The sequence below is a fragment of the Propithecus coquereli genome, unplaced genomic scaffold (genome assembly GCF_000956105.1).
Source record: "Propithecus coquereli isolate 6110/MARCELLA unplaced genomic scaffold, Pcoq_1.0 Scaffold469, whole genome shotgun sequence".
In the NCBI taxonomy this organism is placed as follows: Eukaryota; Metazoa; Chordata; class Mammalia; order Primates; family Indriidae; genus Propithecus; species Propithecus coquereli.
Genome location: NW_012150496.1, coordinates 760,765 through 779,441, shown reverse-complemented (window position 1 = coordinate 779,441; position 18,677 = coordinate 760,765).

The following is an 18,677-nucleotide window of genomic DNA, read 5'->3' as shown; positions in this document are numbered from 1 at the left end:
ACTCTTCATTATGTAATTGGAAATAGAATCCCACCAAGCAGGTGCAAAACAAGGCAGGAGGAGCATTTGGCTAAAGCAGGGTCCACATCATTTTGTTTTTTGCACCAACCTACTATTTTTCGCACCAGTGATAGGGCCACAGGGACCTTCTGCATTAGTCTCCTGGGGACCAGGACGCTCGCTCCCCACCCATGAGCCCCTGCCTGGACCCTCTTGGCTTGGACTTTGCCCTCTGCTCTGAGGATGGTGGCAAGATATTAATATAATGAATAGCTAGGATCGGCTGAGCACATACGAAAAAATGCTCAACATCACTCATCAGCAGGGAAATGCAATTGAAAACCACTATGAGAAATCACCCCACACCTGTTAGAATGGCTATTATCAAAAAGATGAAAGACACGTGCTGGAGAGGATGTGGAGAAAAAGGAACCTTCGTACACTGTTGGTGTGAATGTAAATTAGTTCAGCCGCTGTAGAAAACTGTATAGACATTCCTCAAATAATGTAAAATAGCTGGGTGCAGTGGCTCACGCCTGTAATCCCAGCACTTTTGGGAGCTGAGGCAGGAGGACCGCTTGAGGCCAGGAGTTGGAGGTTACAATGCGCCATGATCGTGCCACTGGCCACAGCCTGGGCGACAGAACAAGTAACCCTGTCTCAAAAAAAAAAAAAAATTAAAAATAGAACTATGAATATCATATTATCTGGCAATCCCACTACTGGGTTTATATGCAAAGGAAGTGAAATCAGTACATGACAGAGACATCTGCACCCCCATGTTTATTGCAGCCTTATTCTCAATGGCCAAGGTAGGAATCAACCTATGTCCATCAACAGATGAGAGGATGAAGAAAATGTAGTATATATGCACAAGGAAATACTATAAAATGTTAAAAAAGAAGGGAATCCTGGCATTTGCAACAACATGGATGAACCTGAAGGATATTTTGTGAAAAAAGCCCAGCACAGAAAGACAAATAACCTTTGCCCACCCTTCGAAATAGCTGGGCACGTGGACATCGCTGGGGTGGCATGGGGGGAGGGGAAAGCTTGACTTTTTCATGAGTTTCCAGTGGGCGTGGCTCCATCTACTTGCTATGGGGGCTGTGTGAGGGGTCTCCTCCAGAGGGAGAGGTGAAGCCCCGGGGGTCCACCCCATGGGAAATGCGTGTTTTTTTTTTGAGTGATGGGGATGGGCCACCAGAGTGGGCTTTGAAGCGAGGACAGCAACACAGGATCAGCAGGAAATAAGGGTCACGCATGACAGGAAATCTCAGTTAGACTGTAGGAAGAACTGGTTTTTGTTTTTTTAAAATGATTTTATTTGTTATGAGAACAAAACCCAAAACTTACCTTTTTGGTATCCTATGAAAAGTATCCCTTTCTCTCTAGACACCCAGCCCCACCCCATAGCAGTCACCTCTCCACTTTCTTACAAATCCTTCCAGAGACATCTATGTTGATAAATGCACGTGTGTGAAAATTACTTTCATTCCCCTGGAACAGGTAACATAGTAACAACCTCACACGTGTTTTTGCCCCTTGATTTTTCCACTTTACTCATCCCGAAGATCTTTTTGCGACAGCACATAGAGAGCAGCCACATTCTGTAAAGAGTTGCTTGCATTCCATTTTACGGATAATTCATTTAGTCAACTCCTCTCTTGGCCATTTCGGTTGCTTTCTGAGTGAAGCTTCCGTACAAGAGGCCTGCGCATACGTATTTTTACATTTACTCTGGGAGATAAATAACTAGGAGTGAATTCCTGGATCAGAGGGTATATGAATTTTTAATTTTGATAGAGCCAAATTGCCTTCTTCAGAGATTGTACTAATTTACACTCTCACCGGTAGTATATGAAAATGTGTTACTTCACTGATTTGATAGGTGAAAAAAAATGCTACCTCCTTGCTATCGTAATTTGCATTTCTTTTATGAGTGGAATTGAGCATCTTTTCATCCATTTAAAAACCACTTGTTCTTCCTTGTGAACTGTTCATATACTTTCCTTGGTAGTTTTACATATAGATTGTTGTTCCTTTTTCTCATGGATTTGGAGGAATCCTTCCATAATTAAGAAAACAAACACTTTGCCTGGTCTAAGAGATGCCATTTTGTTGTTTGCCTGTGATATTTTTTCCCTGGAGGAAATCTTGACTTTTATGTAGTCAAATTTATCATAAATATCTTTTTCTTTTTCTTTATGGCTTCTAGGTTTTGTACCCTATGTTAAATGGTCTTTCCATCTGTAAATTAATGTTTTAAAATCTTTTAATATTATTTTCATGGTTTCATGTTTACATTTAAGACTGATATATTTGAGATTTAGTGTAGTGTAAGGTGTAATGTTTGGGCAATAGCTTTGTACATTTTCAAGTATTTTTCTCTAATGCTGATTAATTTTAAAATTCAGCCTCATACAAAGGCTTTGGGGCATGCAGGTAAAGTTGAATTTGCTCCACTTTTTTGGTAAAGAGAGACTTAGAGCAACTTTGTTTTCCAGATAGCTACTCAATTGTTCCATTTATTTAAGAAAGAATCTGTCTCATTCCCAGTGATTTGAGAACACAATTTTTACCGCATACCAAATTGCTGTTTCTTTCTGATTTCATTCCATACTTTTTTTCTGTTCCATTGATCTGTCTACTCACGTGGTTTTAATTGCTGTTGCTTCATGCTAGTTTAACTATCTGGTAGGTCTGGGCCTGCTCATTATTCTTTTCTAGAATGTTCCTGCCTATTCTTGCTTGGTTATTTTTCTGTATAAACTTTAGAATGGGTTTGACTAATTGCAAAAGGGAAGAACTTGTAAAGGTGGTGTGGGCCAACCGAGGGTGGACACTGCCTGCATTGTCTGTTCCTGGCACACAGAGCCCAGCAGAAGGGATGACATGGTGTGGACAGTTACAGGTGACTCAGGGATGTTCTCCTTTCTTTCCCCCTTAATCAAGGAAGGCTTTTTGGAGGAAGAGGAGGGGAAGAAGGCAGAGAGGGGAAGAAGTCGGAGGAAAAGGAGAGGTAGAAGAGAATTCTGGAGCAAGAAAGAAAAGAGGCTTCCTGGCAGGGAGCTAAAGACACTGTCTGGGGGAGAAGAGACAGCACGAGATGAGAGATGAGACGAGGTTTCCTCATGGAGATTGGAAGATGGTGGGTGGGGGAGGAGGCAGAGGCCAGCTGGGAGGCTTGAGCCCAGGCAGGTCGGGGTGGCCTGGAATTGTTGAAAGATGCGGTTAGAGAGAGGCAGTCGCCTCTGAGTCACGCCGACAGGATCTCAGTGAGCAAGCCGTCCTGGTGGAGTGGAAGACAGGCAGAAACAGAGTCAAAGCCAGAAACTCCAATTGGCCGCTCCCGGCTTGTTGGCTGCCAGCAGGGCAATCTCATGATCCTTCTGGTGACAAAGGGTCCCTCCCTCCAGGGAGACCCCAGCATGGGGTTTTTAATGGACTGCTGTGATCGAGTGATGTATTTACTCGTGGAGAGGAAACAGAAGCCTGATTTTGAGAATATATGATGTGGTTTTGCCTCCTGGGCCACAATAGAAGCATATCCCAGAGAGGGGGTGTTGCAGCCCAGTTTTATTAGAAATTATAATTCTCCAGACTAAAGAAGGTAGCTCAGCCCTGGGAACAGCGAGCACAGAGTCAGGGAAAGCCCCAGGTCGGGAGATGCTGGCACCGGGGAAGGAAGAAGGGCTGTGGGAGCTTTGTCAGAGTCGCAGGGAAGGGTGGATGAAGGAAGTCAGTGCCCAGGTAAAAATGAGCCTGAGGGTTCTCTGTCTGCCAATAGCTCCACTTGCCCCCAACCAGAGCCCCTGGCGAAGGAATTCTCACCCCACATCCCTGCGGAGGACTCTCCCCAACCAAGCCGGCCTGTGTGTACTGCGGGCAGACCATGTGCAATGGATTTGTCCTGCTGCAGTGCCCGCCATCCCAGTGGCTGGGACCCTTTCCTCCCTGTACCCACCCTTGAGCTAGTTCTTCTCTCTGTTGCTTTCTGGGCTGGCCTGGAAGCAGAGTCCTGCTTGCCTGCCTAGTGGCCTAAAGAGCTTTCCTTAGTCTGCAGTTAAAATCGGGGACCATCACCAGGTCCAATCCCCCCTGAAACTTCCTACCTGAAATACTGAGCCTCAGAGAGGACCCCTGAGGGTCCCACAGCTACACAACAAACAAAATTATAGCCATGACCAGTGTCAAGAAACAAGATTTCAACAAATTGAATTTAGTGATAAGTTTAATGATAAGGCCCACGACACTATCATCTAATTGGCTTTTAGTAGAAATTCATGAATTGGGCAGCATCCCATCTATGAAATAGAAAGGTGCTCCACTGAGTGCACGGAACGGTCAGGTTTTGTAAGGCAACTTGAGCAGAAACAGGGCAATAGTGTAGTACAAAAAAGCAGATTGGTTAACATCAGGTTACTTCAGGTTACTTTCCTGGTAAGGTTATTGCAGAGGAGAGACTGTCTTACCATGATGGCTAAAACTAGCCTGTTTGGGGATTTGGCTATCATCTTTCTTGGAAGGTCAGATCTTATAAGTAAGCAACTTAGGTTTTAGTTTGGTGATGTGGAAACTTAACATGAGTGACTCCATTTGGGGTTGGTCTCCTGGGGCCTAGCGCTTAGTTCAAATCAATGGCCTCCCATAAATCTTATTTAACACCAGCTCCAGGTCACTGTCCTGTAGCCGCAGTCTTTCTCCTAGCCTGGGCCTCCTCCTGTGTGCTTCAGGGCACACCCAGCATCCCACCTGGAGGTGGGGGCCATCCTCCTACCAGAGAGCCAGGAAACCTTGGTTTTAATGAGCTCAGGGGTCAGTGTCTTAAGGGCCTGTGTTTATTTTCAATTAGAGTGGATGGAATGTTTGTTTGTGGTTTGCTTTTGTAACATAAACTGTGCCACAGAAAGGAGGCTGCCAATACAAATCTATAGAGAACTGGCCGGGTTTAGTAGAAAATGTTCCGGCCAAGGAGCTGAGATTTAAGCTCTACCTGGAAGTCACTTCCTCTCTCTGGGCCTCAGTTTCCCATTCTGTAAATTGAGAAGTTAGGCTCGAGGAGTCTCTGAGGGCCCTTCTAGTTCTGACTTGCCCTGATTTTCTGAAAAAGATATATGGCCCATGACAATGTCATCCCTGGCACCACAGTAAGGACAAGGGTGAGGCCTTCAAAGTCTTCTCCCAGGAGGCCGGGCGCGGTGGCTCACGCCTGTAATCCTAGCTCTCTGGGAGGCTGAGGCGGGCGGATTGTTTGAGCTCAGGAGTTCGAAACCAGCCTGAGCAAGAGCGAGACCCCGTCTCTACTAAAAAAAAAATAGAAAGAAATTAATTGGACAACTAAAAATACATAGAAAAAAAAATTAGCCGGGCATGGTGGCGCCTGCCTGTAGTCCCAGCTACTCAGGAGGCTGAAGCAGGAGGATCGCTTGAGCCCAGGAGTTTGAGGTTGCTGTGAGCTAGGATGACGCCACGGCACTCTAGCCCGGGCAACACAGTGAGACTCTGTCTCAAAAAAAAAAAAAAAAAGTCTTCTCCCAGGGATGGGAGTTGGCATGATGTGCATGAAGCACTCTCAGACCTCCCCCCCTCCAGGGCCCCACTCCTGTGCCTTCTGCTCTGCAGGTCAGTGGGGACAGCGCTCACAGTTTTCTCTCCAGACACTTCACATTCATCTCATTTTCAGAGGGAGTGTAGCTGCCAAGAGCCTCCCAGGGACCCAGCCTGAGGCCACAGTCCAGCAGGGGGAGACAGCCCAGAAAACACTCCTCACTGCCAGGCCAGGCCAGCTGGGTTCTTCCCACCCTAGCACTTCCCTCCATTTGTGTAGCAGAGGGAGCCCCCAGAAAAAGCACTTGCCCTTTCAGTTCCTGAAAGGGAAAAATACACTTCACGACTGTTAGAAACATGAGAAGTGTCAGAAGTACATGAAATCAGTGATATAAGTCATAAACATAAGTCCAAATTCTATTTGTGTTGAAATAGATAAAAAAAAGAAAAAACCAAACTAAGAAAAACTGCGAGCCCTGCAGCATAATGCAAGTGACAATGACACTTCAATTACATCGTCTCCGACAAACCTCTTAACCACATGCGTGGATTTTTGGTTCATGTCAAAGTGTGGCCAAGCTTCATATCATTCAGCCCACACACGAGGAGTCTGCAAAAAGTTCATGGAAAATGTGTATTATGCATGGATTTCAATTTTTTTGCACCAAAATAAACTTGTACAAACTTGTCATAACATGTCTGAACAGGATCTACTTTGAGACACTAAGAAGGATAAGACATCAGTTTGAAAAGAGCCCCTATCAGAGCAGCATGAATTCTGCTAAAGTTGAAGCAAGAACAAACATCAAATTTATGGTGAAGCTTGGGTGGAAGAATGGTGAAATCATTGATGTTTTACGAAAAGTTTATGGGGACAATGCTCCAAGGAAATCAGCAGTTTACAAATAAATAACTCATTTTAAGGAGGGGCGAGATAATGTTGAAGATGAAGCCCATACCAGTAGACCACTCATATCAATTTGCAAGGAAAAAATTGATCTTGTTCATGCTGTAACTGGAGGACCGATGATTAACAGAAGAAATGATTGCCAACACCACAGACATCTCGATTGGTTCAGCTTACACAATTCTGACTGAAAATTAAAGTTGAGCAAATTTACCACTTGATGAGTGCCAAAACCATTGTGCCCAGATTAGCTGTAGACAACAGCAGAGCTTTCAATGGAAATTTTAAACAAGTGGGATCAAGATCCTGAAGGATTTCTTTGAAGAATCTTAACAGCAGATGAAACATGGCTTTGCCAGTACAATCCTGAAGACAAAGCACAATCAAAGCAGTGGCTACCAAGAGGTGGGAATGGTCTGGTCAGAGCAAAAGTGGACTGGTCAAGAGCAAAGGTCATGGCAACAGGTTTTTGGGGATGCTCAAGACACTTTGCTTGTGATTTTCTGGAGGGCCAAAGAATGACATTTGCTTATTATGAGAGTGTTTGGAGAAAGTTGGCCAAAGCTTCAGCAGAAAAATGTGTGGGAAAACTTTGCCAGAGAGTCCTTCTGCACTGTGACAGTGCTCCTGCTCATTTCTCTTGTCAAACTTGCAATTTTGTAAGTTTCGATTGGAAATTATTAGGCATCCTCCTTAAAGTCCTGATTTGGCTTCTTCTCACTTCTTTTTGTTTGCTAATTTTGAAAAACCTTTAAACGGTGCCCATTTTTCTTTAGTTAATAATGTAAAAAAGACTGCACGGACATGGTTAAATGCCCAGGACCCTCAATTCTTTAGGGATGAACTAAATCGCTGCTATCATCACTTACAAAAGTGTCTTGAACTTTATGGAGCTTATATTGAGAAATAAAGTTTATGTTTTTTGCTTTTGTCTTTTAATTTTCTTTCTCCATGAACTTTTCAAAATCCCCTTGTCATTTTGACTCTCTCCTTCATTGTACACAGCAGTAATCAGCTGGGTTTTTTCCTTGGTGTATTAGTTAAGGTGAGCCAGCCTGCTGTATCAAAGAGATGCAACAAAAAACTCAGAAGATAGGGGTTGAATTCTCTCTTCCCTAATGAGGTGAACATTCCAGGTCAGTGGGTGACTGCTCACACAGACACACAGGGAACCAGATTTCTTCTGTACTGTGTTTCTGTTGATCCCTAGCCTAGGTGTCCATGGGGGGCATATTCCTTGTCTTAGCCCATCTGGGTTGCTATAACAAAATGCCTTAGTCTGGGTAATTTATAAACAACAGAAACGTATTGCTCACAGTTCTGGAGGCTGCAAGTTCAAGATCACAGTGCCAGCAGATTTGATGTCTGGTAAGGGCTCACTCTCTGCTCCACAGATGGCATCTTCTAGCTACGTCCTTGCATGGCAGGAGGGGGGAACAAGCTTCCCTGGGCCTTTTTTATAAGGGCACTAGTCCCATTCATGAGGGTGGAGTCCTCATCACCTAATCTTCTCCCAAAGGCCGCACCTCTTAATACTATTGTGTTGGGGATTAGATATCCACATATGGATTTTGGGAGGACATGAACATTCAGACCACACAGGGTTCCAGACTGGGAGTGAGCCCCTCTCTTTGCTTATATTCTTTGGTGAGAACTTAGACCCGAGGCCACATCTAACTGCAACAGAAGCTGGTTAATGTGGTTCCTGGGCAGGCTCTCATGCGCTCAGATACAACTTTCTTACTGAGAAAGGAGGGGGATATACAATTTGATGGATCCCTAGCAGTCTCTGGATCTTTGAAAACCATGTCAAATCAAAATTTTCTATTTTTCCTTTGACAGTCCCTTTGGGTGATTATGCCTTTTTAGCAGCATCTGTCCGTTTCCATCTCTCCCTCTTCCTTGCTCTTCTTCCTTCCCCTCCTTCTCCCTCTCCCTCAACATACCCCTCACTCCCACTCTTTCTTCTACCACTTCCCTCACCAGGTACCAAACCCCTAGGATAAACAGGATGGAGTCTCCAGGTTCCATGGGTCAGGGCACACCAGATGGTCAGGAATAAGGGCAATGGCACAGCCCTGCTTTCTTACCCTGCATTGGCCTGTGACCCCTTCACCTGTGCTAAGCCATCCCCCGTCCAAATGGTCCTTGCAGATGCATTTGAGAAACAGGTGGAATATAAAACAAAAAATGAGCACTGACTTTGCAGGCAGGAGACCTAGATTTCATGTCCCGATCCTGCCAGTTACTAATTGTGTGGTCTCGAGCAGGTCTCCTGGCCTCTGCTCTGAGTATCTCTTTATTTAAAAGAATGGAACAAATGCAACCTCACCCGCACACCCCAAGGTGATTTTATGAGGCTGAAGCAAGATAATGTTTGGGCAAGAGCTTTTTATATTTTTAAGTATTTTTCTTTAATTTAAATATATCTGTTTTATAGTCTGAATTTGGTAATTCTCATATCTGACATCCTCTGGAGGTCTAATTCTGCTGTTTGTTTTCTCTGCTGATTTTCACTCAAGGTGGCTTACTTTTTTGTGTATCTTTTAATTGCGGTTTGTGAGGTCATGTTCACCCAGGCTTCCCTCTCTGTGGGAATCCTGTGAGGCCTGGGTTAAGAGTGTCAGCTCCAAAGAGAATTAACATTAGTTTCCTAGGGTGCTACTAACCTGGCCCTACTCCTAACCAAATTTCTTGGTTTAGAGTTTTCCAAATCATATAAGCAATGTACATTTGAACTCCAGCCAGCAGAGGAGAGGAGCCTACGATTCCAAATTCTCAGGGAAGGCTGACTTTTTTCAACTCAGAACCCAGGCCAAGACCGACATGTTTCCCTCAGCCCCTCTTTGCTGCTGGGCCCATATTTTGCTACGGATTTAGCCCTTCAAGGATCTAGGTTTCACGCTGAGTTCTCGTTTCCAATTTCCCACATTGCTTGGGTCCCCACACGGACTTTAAAACTCAAGACGCTATACGATGGAAGTGGGCTCATTCCCCAAGGGGAGCTGCCACCCTCAGTGTCATCTTAGCATTCTTCCTGCTCTTTCCTCATTTGGGGCCGTCACACCTTTGGGGTGTGAGTTCAGTGCACCACTGAAAGGCTGTGCTGTCCTTCATCCTGCATTTCTAGGTGTTGTGTGGTGGAGAACTTCTCCGGACGGTCTGTGCTCTGAAAGCCCACTGTCTCCTCGTCTTCTTCAACTGCATCTCTTTCCTGTTCCTTTTTCTCTCATGTCTCCCCGTCTCTTGCTCCTTCTCTCCACGCTTAAGCCACACTTATCTGCTAGATCTCAGCTGTCAGCCCTGGGTGTTCTCAGGCGATGTTCTGGCAGGCGTCCTTCAGTGCTCCTGGCCAGCCCTCCCCAGCTCTCCCCAACGTGGCTGCGGAACACCCCCAGGCCCCCACCACCCCAAATCCGTGCCCTTGGGCTTTATCTTCCACGCAGACTTGTCACAGTCCCTTTTTATTCATCCGGAGCTCTTCAACCCATCACTATTCAACTTGTCAAAATGTGCTCAGCCGGGAGCAGGTTTAGGTCAGAGCTTTTTATAACCTCTTTGGAGCTTTCCTCCTTTAAATCATTGTGAACATTATGCATCAGAAAATCTCCAAGTTTTGAGCCTCAGAGATCCGAATGTTAGTGCCAAACCTCACTCTCAGCTCTGCGCCTTGGCCATGTCTTAGCCTGGGAGGTCCAATTAAGAGCTCAGAGGGGCCAGAACTTGGGCAACTTCTCATTCCCAGAATGGAGTCAAGGAATATGAGAGAATTCTGAATGGGATGGAAGGCAAAATTGCCCAAGAGGGAATGAAGATCTTTGGCCCTAATTCGAGGGTCGTTTCTCTTCTCACTGACATCCTTCTTCCATATGGACTGGGCCTCAAGACCCTCATTCGAGCAGGCCTCTACAAAGGGTTTGCTGACGCTTTTCCCCTGGAGGGAATTGCCAGAGACTTTGAAATGCGCTGCCTCTCTCAGGGCACTTTGCCTGGAAGCTGGACCAGAGCCTTAAGCCAAAGGGACAGGATCCCAGGAAAAGGAAAGCCAAACACTGGGGATCAGGGACCCCTTCCCAAGGCTGCTAGATATTTGCTTCTGGATTCTCCAATGTGACCACTGTGCCTCCACCCCACTTTACCCACAGTGTCTCACCTAATGCTCACAACCACCCTGTGAGCTGTGTGACATTGCCATCACCACTTTGCGGGAAACAGAGGTCCTGCAGTTGCTAAATGCAGAGCCTGTGTTCGACCCCAGGCCTGACTTTTAGAAAACCTGCCCTCTACCTACCATGTCTAGTTCTCTCCAGGAAGCCAAAAGATGGCAGGCTGACCACTGCAACAGTCTGGGTAAGAGCTAACGTCCGCAGAGCACATTTTAGGAGGCAGCAGACACTGGGGTGAAGCCCAAAAATCTCCAGAGTCAGACTGGTCAAGTTCAAATTCCACCTGGACCACTGAACTCGCTCAGTGACTTTGGGCGATTCTTTACTCAACCACCACTCTTAGTCTCTCCTCCCCAGGTCTGGAGGAGCCTGGAAAAAAACACAAACTGGATCATTTCACTCCTCTGCTCTCAACTTTCCAACAGCTTCTTATCACTTCGAGAATAAAGTCCGAACGCCTCCCCAAGGCCTCCCAGGCCCATGGCAGAGGCTGCCAGTGCTCACCGAAGTCCAAGGTCTCCTCTTCGTCCTGCTCACTGCCGTGCTGCTCTGCTCAGCCTCCTTGCGTGGTGGGGTGATGGTGGTGGTGGGGACATGTGCCTGGTTCTTGCCAGTGGAACGTGAGCGGAGGTGACAAATGCTGCCCAGTGCAGCAGTTGGGAGTGGTGAGCCTTTTCCCACTCTTTCCCCACCTGCCCGCTGGATGTGGGGGCTCCAGTGGGGACCCTGAGGAGTTGGCAGAGCCACACGATGGAAGGTGCCTGGGTCCTTGATTGTGTGAACCAGAACCCCTCTGCTCCTCCTCTGATGACACTAATTGAACTGTGACACAAGCAAACGCTGAACCTGGATTGCGTCAAGCCATTGGAACGTGGGTGGCTGTTTGTTACAGCAGCTGACTTGTGCTGACTAACACAGGCTCAGTGTTGTCTGACCTCAGTCCAAACTCGCGCGCTGCCCTCCCTCTCCTGTGCACCCACCACGCCGGCCTTCTCGCTGCGGCTTAGACACTGCCACCTAGTGCCTTGGCCACACGGTGTTCCCTCCTTCTGGAATGCTCTTCCCCAAAGCGTCACATGGTGTATTTCCCACTTTAGCAGAGTTTCTGGTCAAATATGAACGCAGAGAGAGAAGCCCTGACTCCCTTTCAGAGGCCCACCCTCCTGGGCGTCTCCCTTCCCTGTGCTGTTCCCTCCAGAGCGATTATCATTGCTTGACAGTCTAGTATGAGTTTTTCTTTGTTGACATATTTATTTTTTAGCTCCTTCCTGTATCTGTCTATTCTGGTGCCTAGAGCAGTGATTGGTTCATAATAAGTATTCAATAAATATTATTTGAATGGATAAATCAATAGATAAATCTTCTCCCTGCTTCTTTATCTATTTCTTCCTCCTTTTCCTCTTCTGCAAAGTGGGCACTGTGTGTTGAGGATGGGGGCGGGGCCTGGACGGTCAGGGGGTCAGCAGCAGGGGGCTGCTTCCTCCTTGACTTTCACATTTTCGCTCAGATCAGCCTCCCACCTCCCCCCGCCCCTTCCCTTGGGCATCAGAGGTCAGGAGCCTTGAGGTGGTGTGAAGAATCCAGGTTGGACCCAGTGCAAGGAGACCAGGCCAGTGCCATGAGCTGCCCAGAGCAGAGCCCATGAGGGTGACGTAGGCAGGAAGGTTCCCAAGAGAGGCAATGAGGCTGAACCAGCTTTGGTTCCTGGGGCTGGCTGCCAGCTGCCCATACCGACAGTGACACGGAGCTTCACAGGGCAGGTAATTGCACTAATGGAGTGAGCCAACGGGGAGAAAGGCAGCGTTCCCAGCACCGAGGCGATGAACCTCGGAACCGGCATCTGAGTGGCTGTGGTCACAGGTGGAAGGAACTCACCTGCCGGCACTTGCAGCCCGCAGGGAGGGGCCCAGGCGCTCTTGTACTTGTGGCCTGAGGGAGATGGACAGCTTCGGGGGCTCTTTCTGCTTGGCGGATACAGAGGAGGGCATTGAAGGGGCGGTGAAATCACAGTGCCCACCAGTTAGGATGGCGAAGGGGGCTGGCACTGGGGGCCCCAGGATGTGGGTGGAGTCAGGAGCTGACCTTGGAAAAGCCAGGCATGGGGAAAGGGTAGCCCTGGGCTAGGAGCCGGGAGAGCTGTCTTTCAGACCCCAGGTGTGCTGTGCACTGTGTGTCCTTGAGCGAAACATCTGCTTCCAGAAGGCCCCTGGCTAGGGCCTCCCTTCTCTCAGGCTCCCTGGAATTGCTGGAAGAAGCGCACAGCAGGTGTCCGACCTGGCTCTAAGCACCTGAGTTAGCACTCTGTCCTCTCATCTGGGCGACAAGGGCGCATCGGCCCTCACACAGATGGACTTCAGCCAGCTCAAGCTACGGGGTGGGGACTGGGGAGCCACTGGGGCCTCTAGCTAACAACATGGGCCTTGGGAAGACGCAGCCAGAGCCAGCCGCTCTGGGGACCACGGTGCCCCGTGCCACGGACCTTCCTTTCAGGGTGACCATGCGTGCCTCTCAGGTTAAAAGTTCAGATTTCCAGGAGAAAGAGTCTGCCTGGCAAACTCCAGCAAGCTCCATCCCAGGGCTCTGGCTGGCGCCCAGGCCTGCGCACGGCCGGCTTCTGCAGGACGGGAGAGGGCGCTGTGCGCGGGGAGAAAACGCGGAGTCGGGTCTGTACACAGGGTCTTCAGCCAGTGACGCGCACCCCCTCTCGGGAGGTCCTGCTTCTCAGTTTTCCAGACAGCAGGGGTTTCTGCCGCTTCATTCGACCCTCACTGAGGCCCTAATCGAGTCTCAGAGGTGCCCGCTCCGTGGAGGAGTCCGAGGCGGAGTCAGTCCTCACACCCCTCTGAAGACGAGCAGGTTCGCCTGGTGCCGCAGTGACGCAAGGCCAAGGGGCCGGCGCCGGGGGCGAGTTTGGGGGCATCGCTGCCAGCCCTGCCTGGTGGGCTCTTCACGCAGCCAGCGGATGCTTAGGGGGAATCTGACTGAGCAGTCGCATGTGAACAGAAAGTGCTAGAAGATGTTTTCACCTGTTCCCCAAGTTCCTATGTGGAAGGCTGCAGATTTGTCAAGAATCCCAGCCCTGGATTTTATTGATTCATCACACTTGAGATTCTGTGAGTGGCGTTTTTCCTGGAGAGGGAGGCCTGCCCTCTGACCTTGCTGCAGAACCGCCCACGGGGTTCCCTCAGCTCACTCCCTTGCCCCCCACTGCCCACCCCCACTCCCTCTGGCTGTCTCTAGGTCGAAATACCCCCCTGCTCTTCGGAGGAGCCTGACCAGAGGCCCTGTCATTGTTTTCACTCCTGTTCTCATAACAGTCCCTGTGGAAGGAAGGAAAAATGTCACCTAGATAAAGACACAGTATAAAAAAGAAAAAAAAAACAAAGAATGACATTTGGAAAAGTTTAGACAAGAATGGCCTGGGCAGGGCTGAACTGGGGAGGAGGGAGGAGTGGGGGTGAGACTAGACAGGGCCGACTTGGGGACAGGAGGTATCTGGCCCTGGGCTCCTCTTTCATAGTGACCAGAGGCTGCTCATATGCTAAGCACCCTCCATTTATCCTCTGGTTGAATCCAGACCGTCATAGGAGGCAGTTACTCTTATATTATTAGCTCACGTGGAAGAAAGGGAAACTGAGGTGCAGGGAGGTTAAGTAGCTTCCCCAGGGTCCCATATTCAGCCTGGACATTGTCCCCTATCCATCTGACGCCCAGTCTTAACCACCAGGGCCTGTTGGGTTGGCCCCTTCCTCCCAGGATGCTTGTAGCTTTGCAGTTCAGAGCACTGAGATGCTGGGCAGGTCAAAAGCTCTGGGTGGTCTTTGGCTAAGCCGCTGAGCCCCGCTGAGAGAGAAACCCAGTGCTCCTGGAGAACAGGGTGGAGGACCAGAAAGAAACCAGCCTGCAAGTCAGAAATGATTGGGTCCCAACCCAGGTTTTGCCTCTTGCTATTGTGTTACCTTGAACAACTTACTTTACTCCTGTGAGCCTCACTTTCCTCATCTATAAAATGGACTAATAGCACCTCCCAGCGCAGCTCAAGCACTCAATAAGTGGGAAGACGGCCCCTGCAGTATTGATGGCTCCCTCAGCATCTTCCTCTCCAGCAGGCAGGCAGGCTTTCAGAGCCTCAGTCCCATCCCTGATGACTTTTTTTTTTTTTTTTGCCAGGACCCATCAGATGGGGCAGAGCCTTCTGAGCAGGCACCAACCAGCACAGGCACACAAGCCTCCCCTCTGGTACAAACCCAGCCTTCTTCCAGCTTCTGGAGAGAGGAGTATGGGGAGCACTTATTGACCCCAGTATCCAAACCTCTGGCTGGACAAAAATGCAGGTGGCCTCAGGGATGGCTCAAATTAGGAGCTCTGGGGCCACCAGGCCTCCCTCCTACTGTCATGGCTCTGGTTGTCTGGATGGCAGCTTCCCACTTACACAGCTTCTCCTACGCTGCTGTCTGAGGCTTAACACTCCCAGCTGCACCACTGCAAACAAAACTCTTCTCTCCAGTTCTGGTTACAACCACTCAACAGGGAAACACACCAACTGACTGGGCTTAAATTGTCCACCGCCTTCTCGACCAGTTATTGAGACTAAGAGGTAGAAAAGCGCCATGATTAGTCAGGCTTGGATCAGGTGATCGTGCCCAGGCCAATAATTATAAGCAAGAAATGCCACTTCCATTCAGATCACCTAGAAGGGGAATGGGCAGTACTTTGCACAGGAAAAGGGAGTGGGAGTTTCTGGGCAAATTAATAAGTATCTCTCATCTTTCAAATCCCAATTCTTTCTGTTTCTAATCATTCCCATCCAATCCTAAAGTACTACTACTGAAATCTACATTCTGCCACCTCCCATCTCCTACCCTGGTGCTTAAGTCTCTCCTCGCTAACCATTGAGCACAGCTGGCCGCTGACTCAGCCCCACTTGCAGGCCTGTTGGGTTTTCAGAGTTCGAGGAAGTTCTCTCTTTTTGAACCATCGTAAATGTCTCCCCTTCTCTGCCTGCTATGCCAGCAATTTCACCATTGGCCATTCACTCTTTAGCCCAACAGGACTTGTTCCCATTACAATGCACACTCTTTTATGAAAAGTCAGTCACTGAACAATTATTTATGATCCAGGACTAGTGACTTCATCATCTTTTTTCAGAGGACTCGCTCGAGGGTACCTGGAGAGAGGAAGAGGGCGCAGAACGAGGAAGCTGACAGTCCTCCTGATTCCCGTCTGTTCTGGGTGAGTCCAGGTGACTGTCCGCAAGTTAGTCATTCTCATTTCATCGCAGAGAAGCAGCAGCTGTTTTCCATTTATTTCTCTCTCCAGTGTTTAAATTTATTTACTTAAACTTCTAATTTTGAGATAATCGTGAGATCCCATGTGCCATGTGACTCAGTTTTCCGTGGTAGCATCTTGCAAAACTATACTCTAATATCACAACCAGGATATTGACAGGGATAAAGTCAAGATACAGAACGTTCCTACCACCACCACGATCTTCACGTTGCCCTTCTACAGCCACACCTATTCCCTCCAACCCTCCCCTCCCCTTAACTGATGCAAACCGCTAACCTGTTACGCATTGCTATAATGTTGTCATCGCAAGAAAGCTGCATAAATGGAATCATATGGGAGGTAACTTCTGGAGATTGGCTTTTTTCACTCAGCGTAATTCCCTGGTGACTCATCCAGGTTGTTGTGCATATTAATAGTTCTTTCTTTTTTACTGCTGCGTAATCTTTTGTGTGGAATATACTACAGATTATTTAACCTTCCGCTGTTGAAGGACAACTGGATGGTTTCCAGTATGGGGCTAATACAAACAAAGCTGCTCTAAACATTTGTATACGAGTCTTCGTTTCTCTGGGATAAGTGCCCAGAAGTGCAATTGCTGGGTTGTACAGCAGTTGCATGTCTTGTATTTAAAAGGAACTGCCTAACTGTTTTCCACGATGGCTGTACCATTTTATATGCCCACCAGCAATGTAGGAGTGACCCAGTCTCTCGGAATCCTTGTCGGCATTTGGTATAATCACTATTTTATATTAGCCATTCTGATATGTAGTGATATCTCATTGTGATTATAATTTGCATTCCCTTAATGACCAATAATGAGCATCTATTCACATGCTATTTGCCACCTGTATGTCTACTTCAGTGAAGTGTCTCTCCATGACGTTTGCCTGTTTTTGAATTGGATCGTTTGTTTTGGGACTGCTGAGTTTTGAGAGTTTTTTACATATTCTACACACTAGTTCTTTGTTGGCTATATGGTTTGCAAATATTTTTTTCCCATCCTGTAGCTTTTCATCTTTTTAATGGGTCTTTCATAAAACAAAAGTTTTTAATTGTGATGAAATCCAATTTATCAATTTTTCCTTTTATGGATCACGGTTTTGGTGCTCAATCTAAGAACTCTGCCTAGTCCTATATCCTGAAGAATTTCTCCTGCTTTTTTCCTAAAAGTTTTTTAGTTTTATGTTCTGTATTTAAGTTTGTTATCCATTAATTTTAGTATAAGGTAAAAACTTAGAGGCTTTTTTATTTTTCAGCAACATTTGTTGAAAAAGCTATTTATTTCCCTCCATTGAAGTGGTCTTGCATCTTTGTCAAAAATTAGTTGGGCATATTTGTGCGGGCTTGTTTCTAGTTTCTCCGTTCTGTTCCTTTGATCTATGTGTCTCTCTGCCAATAACACATTGTCCTGATTACTGTAGCTGTACAGTAATTGCTGTAGCTTGAAATCGAGTAGACTGATTCCTCCCAATTTATTCTTCTTTTTCAAGATTGCTATTATTATGGCTTGGATGTTTGTCCCCGCCATACCTCATGTTGAAATTTGTTTTGTTTTTTTGAAACAGTCTCCCTCTATTGCCGGGGCTAGAGTGCCGTGGCGTTAGCCTAGCTCACAGCAACCTCAAACTCCTGGGCTCAAGCGATCCTCCTGCCTCAGCCTCCCGAGTAGCTGGGACTACAGGTGCTCGCCACCACACCCGGCTAATTTTTTCCATTTTTAGTAAAGACTGGGTCCCACTCTTGCTCAGACTGGTCTCCAGCCACTGCGCTAGGCCCATGTTGAAATTTGATCCCCAGTGTGGGAGGCGGGGCCTAATGGGAGGTGTTTGGGTCCTGAGGGCAGATCCCTCATGAATAGATTAATTCCCTCCCTGGGGGGCAAGTGAGTTCTCATTCTATTAGTTTCTGTGAGAGCTGGTTGTTAAAACGAGCCCGGAACTACCCTCCCTTTCCTCCTCTCTTGCCGTGTGCTTTCTGCAGACTCCAGCTCCTCTTCATCTTCTGCCACGAGTGGGAGCAGCCTGAGGCCCTCACCAGATGCAGATGCCCAGTCTCGAACTTTGAGTCATCACAATCACGAGCCAAATAAACCTTTTTTTTAAAAAAAAATAAATTACCCAGCCTCAGATGTTTCTTTGTAGCAACACAATCAGACTAAGGCAGCTATTCTAGCTTCTTTGCTTTTCCATATAAATTTTAGAATAATATTGTCTATAGCTACAAAAAATTTTGCTGAGATTTTGAAAGGAATTGCATTAAACTTGTATCTAAATTTGGGGAGAATTGACATCTTTGCTATGTTGAGTCTTCTAATCCATGAACCTAGTACATCTCTCCATTTATTTAGCTCTTCTTTGACTTATTCTATCTGCTTTTGTATAGTTTTCAGCATACAAGTCCTTTATATTTATACCCAACTATCTTCTTTTTTCTTTTTGCAGTTGTACATGGTACTGTATTTTTAATTTTGGTACCAGGTATTCATTTCTAGTATATAGAAATACAATTGATGTTCATGTGTTTATCTTGTATCCTGTGACCTTGCTGAATTCATTTATTAATTTTAATATTTTTGGTAGATTCTTTGGGAATTTCTTCATAAACAATCGTATTATTTGCAAATAGAGCCAGTTTTCTTCTTCCTTTCTAATCTGTATGCCTTTTACTTTCTTTTATTGCCTTATTGCACAAGCTAGAATGCCCGTGGTTCTATGTCGTGTAAGAGTGGTGACAACAGACATTCTTGCTTTGTTCCTCAATTAAGG